This window comes from Salvelinus namaycush, chromosome 3 (assembly GCF_016432855.1).
Source record: "Salvelinus namaycush isolate Seneca chromosome 3, SaNama_1.0, whole genome shotgun sequence".
Taxonomy (NCBI): domain Eukaryota; kingdom Metazoa; phylum Chordata; class Actinopteri; order Salmoniformes; family Salmonidae; genus Salvelinus; species Salvelinus namaycush.
Genome location: NC_052309.1, coordinates 66,477,515 through 66,482,056, shown reverse-complemented (window position 1 = coordinate 66,482,056; position 4,542 = coordinate 66,477,515).

The following is a 4,542-nucleotide window of genomic DNA, read 5'->3' as shown; positions in this document are numbered from 1 at the left end:
GCCCTGACCTCGAGCCTGCCTGCCACTCTGTACCTCCTGAACTCTGACCTGGTTTATGATCTTTTGCCTGTCTATGACCTGTCTCTTGCCTGCCCCTTGGATTATAATAAATATCAGAGACTCAAACCATCTACATCTGCGTCTCGCCCTGGTTCGTTATAAGGCGCCCGTAAAACAGCTACTATTTCTTCCGGCGCCATCTTTTCCAAGCTTCAGTTACTATTCCAACTATTAGGCTACAACCTTAGAAAAAAAAAGGTTCCATCTAGAACCTAACATGATTCTTTGGTTGTCCCCATAGGACAGGGATCATCAATTAGATTCAGCCACTGGACGATTTTTTCTTGAGCGGATGGTCGGGTGGCTGGAACATAATTACAAATCATTTGACTGCAAATTGACTACAAGAATCCCAAACAGATATAATATTTAACTAAAACATAATATTTTCAAACCTTGCTTACATTTGTGTATGATCACGTGTCTCTCTATTATACGTGGGAATACTTGGGAACAGAATTCTCAAATTAAAATCTCTCCTGGTGTTTTCACAGTCCAACAATAAAACATTTAAATAAAATATTCTTTTTTTTTCTTATTTTTGCTCAGAAAACTTTGGGTGCCAAATAAAACCACCCACAGGCTAAATTCAGCCCAATGGCTGCCTGCCAGTTGGGGAACCCTGCCATAGGAGAACCCCTTAAAGAACACTTCTTGGTTCCAAGTAGAACCCTTTTGAGATCCACGTAGAACCATTTCCACAGAGGTTCTACATGGAACCCAAAATAGTTCTACCTGGAACAAAAAATGGTTATTCTATGGGGACAGTCGAAGAGCCCATTTGGAACCCTTTTTTCTAAGAGTGTACTCCACACTAAAATAATTCCGGTATCCATACAGTGCCATTTGATGAATTTAAAGAGACCACTTACAATCATTCATTAGGCCTACACAAGTCTTGTAACTTGAATTGATGCGTTCACCGGGTCTCGGCCACTCATCTCTGCCTTGGCAACATTTCAGTGCTATTGTTGAGTCTATTCACAAATGTTTTATGCGACTGACAAGCAGTAATGATAAATAATGTAATAGCCTACAGTTTTCTTAGAATCTATGTTTTAATTATTGTGATAGGCTCATGGTTTACCGGTACAGAGTACTCCCACTATTTATTTTGCATGTAATCTGTACCGGACCGTTCCAGCTTACTTTCACCCCTGGGTATGTATTAATTTGTGGATGTCCATCATCCATTTCGTATGATATGTTACGAATTGCAAATTCATACAATGTGTTACAAATTTCCAAACCGTATGATATGTTACAAATTCCAATTTGTGGCTAACGTTAGCTGTGTGGCTAGGTGGGTAACGTTAGCTAGGCTAAGGGTTAGGGGTTAAGGTTAGGTGAAGGGTTAGCTAACATGCTAAGTAGTTGCAAAGTAGCTAAAAAGTAGTAAGTAGTTACAAAGTTGCTAATTAGCTAAAATGCTAAAGTTGCCCGTGATGAGATTCGAACATGCAACATTTGGGTTATACGCCTACCCAACTATATTCCTAGCATTATACTCCTACCCATCCACCCTGACCAACCGTCCTACTTTCATTTTTGCCTTAAAGTGGAAGTGGCAGCGTTTTAGCAACCTGAAATCTTGTTAAAATCTGTTCATATACACCCCCAGGAAGAATCTAACACCTTTTTTCATATTTTCTGACAAGCATTTTCACATTTTCATAAATTCATAGAATGTTTGGGAAAGACGCATAGTGAAAATTCTATACCACTATAGAGTGGGAAAGTGGCCATGCGTTTGGACAATGAATCAACACTGCAGTAAATAAAACCTAATAAAAACATCTGTCTTGTCCAGGACCGGAGTCTAAGCAGACCGGTGCGCCTTAGCCAATCAGAGCTACAGTGGGCCTGTATGCGACTGCCACACAGGCCTGCCCTCGTTATCTTTGAACTGGACTGTGTTTACAGGCAGTAGCAACATCACAACTTTAGATCATTAAAACGCATTCGCCAAAAGACACAAAATACACCTGAATGGATTTCAGCGAATATGTGAATACGACGGGAGTCCTCTTACATTTGGGAGCTTCACAATTTTATCGAACATACAACAATAAAAAGGGGATACCTAGTCAGTTGTCCAACTGAATGTATTCAACTGAAATGTGTCTTCCGCATTTAACCCAACCCCTCTGAATCAGAGAGGTGCGGGGGGCTGCCTTAATCGACATCCACCTCTTCGGCACCCAGGGAACAGTGGGCTAACTGCCTTGCTCATGGGCAGAACAACAGATTTCTGCCTTGTCAGCTCAGGGATTAGATCCAGCAACCTTTCGGTTAATTTAGTTGTTTGTGTTATATCTGCAAAGTGGTTAAAACGCTGTCAGTTCCACTTTAAGTAACCATCTGTCTTATGTAACCATACCAAATGTAACATATCATACTAATTGTCTGTATTTCTGTATTCCGTATTTATGTTTAATATGTTACTTCTAGTCTATGAGACCAGGCTGACTCATCACAAAGAATATACAACTTCTGACTGGACAATTGCTTGCATAAGACCACCAATGAAAATAGAAGTGGAACATACATCCGAAAACAAGTCCTGTAGGCTATTAAATGGAGAGAAAAAAAACACCATTATGGAACAGTCTGATGAGAAAACAACTGAAAACTGATGGCAACTGAGAGAACTCCAAAGAGACGCCAGCAGTCTATTTGTCTGTATCGGAAGATCACAGTTAGTCTCGCTCCACGCACGAAGTATCATTAACCTGGATGCGTTTACCTCATACCAACCATTGCCCTCTGCCTGGTCACCCAAGTGACTGAATTCCATTGCTGCTTTACATGCGCGTGGTGATAATACTGGCCGGCTCTGACTGTGAGAGAAACACCAAAGAGTGTTGCACAATATTGCTTTATCTGTTTGAATACCTAAGCGTGCGTAATTACCCCAAGGCCCGCCAGTCAAGTGCACCATGGCATAACATGCTGATGTCTCTTGTTCACTCGGACGGTGCCCACGATTTGACTCACTGTAAAGCCTAAGCCACCTAAACCCCGCTGACGTCTAGTCTATGAGACCAGGGAGCAACTCCTTATAAGACACAACACAAGCTTTATGTTGAATTTGAGAGGTTTTTAAAAACTAGTCGACTGGATATGATTTTTACGCAGGCTAGCCTAGGCCTGCGTATAAATGGCCCAATTGGTGATTTTGATTGGAGATTAGGCAATGGATTGGAGATTATTTTGTCTAACACCAGCGCAAACAATCAAATCCATTCAATTCAATTAAATTGAATCCAATCAATTCACTTGTAATAATCGCTTAACTCTAAGGAACGATTAAAATGGCATTGTCAGACAGATATGCCTATCATCGAGTGACTTTCATTAATTAAGCAAGATGTATCTGTTTGTCGTTGATATCTAGTGGGGACACTGCATAGGCTAGCCTGCAGGTATGTTATCCTTGGCACTCCTCAAATATCTGACGATAAGAGACAACCACTTGATGCAACTGAAAGTTTGGTGTCGAGATCAAATATGTGCGTATTAATGAATACATTACCCTTTGAGACAGTTTTTGTGCTGTCAAATGTCTGACGTCTTCAGATCAATAAAACCTGCAGAGCAAGAACAGCTCAGGCTAATTTGATTAAATTAGAGAAAAGGTTAGGTACACTCAGAAAAAAAGAGTTCCAAAACGGTTCTTCGGCTGTCCCCATAGGCGAACCCGTTTTGATTCCAGGTAGAACCTGTTTGTGTTCCATGTAGAACCCTCTGTGGAAAGGGTTCTACATGGAACTCAAAAGGGTTCTACCTGTAACCAAAAATAATTATTCAAATGGGTTCGAAGAACCCTTTTAGGTTCTAGATAGCACCTTTTGTGTAGTATCCTTTCAGTAGGCTATTACAATGCCTCAACATTTAGCCTAAACTGACCATTCACATATATTTGAAACCATAAAGTTATAAATATCATGGTCCAGGAACCATATTTATGTTGATAAGTTGGGTTGATATTTCTAGATGCAAACAAATGCCAACCGGAACATTATCCTACAGTTATAGCTCTTAAAGACTAAAGGCAATTTTGTATTTATTAAAGCTTAATTGCCCATTTGTATAAACAAGTCCTGTATGAAAAATGTGGCAGGCTTCAACTTATCAAACCGTTTCCTTCGGGATAGGGATATTAGTCGTCATCCAATTTGTCGTCATCGAAGTTTTACTTGCCAACACTGGCCAAATGTGAGTGTTGGTTGAATAGTTAAAATACCGTAATATAAAAGCATTAATATATTAATCACCACCAGACAATGCCAAAAATACCACAGGCCTAGGTCTTAGGCGCACTCGCCTTATCTACTTTCCCGCCTGTGGCGAGAGGACACTCAGGACTGTCAGTTACCGAGCTTGTTGGAGGGAGGCAGCAGGGCCCGCCCCACGAGGAGGGACTAAGCATTTAATACTGCTGAGACCTCTAAACGGGCTCAAAGAGAGACCCACCTGTGG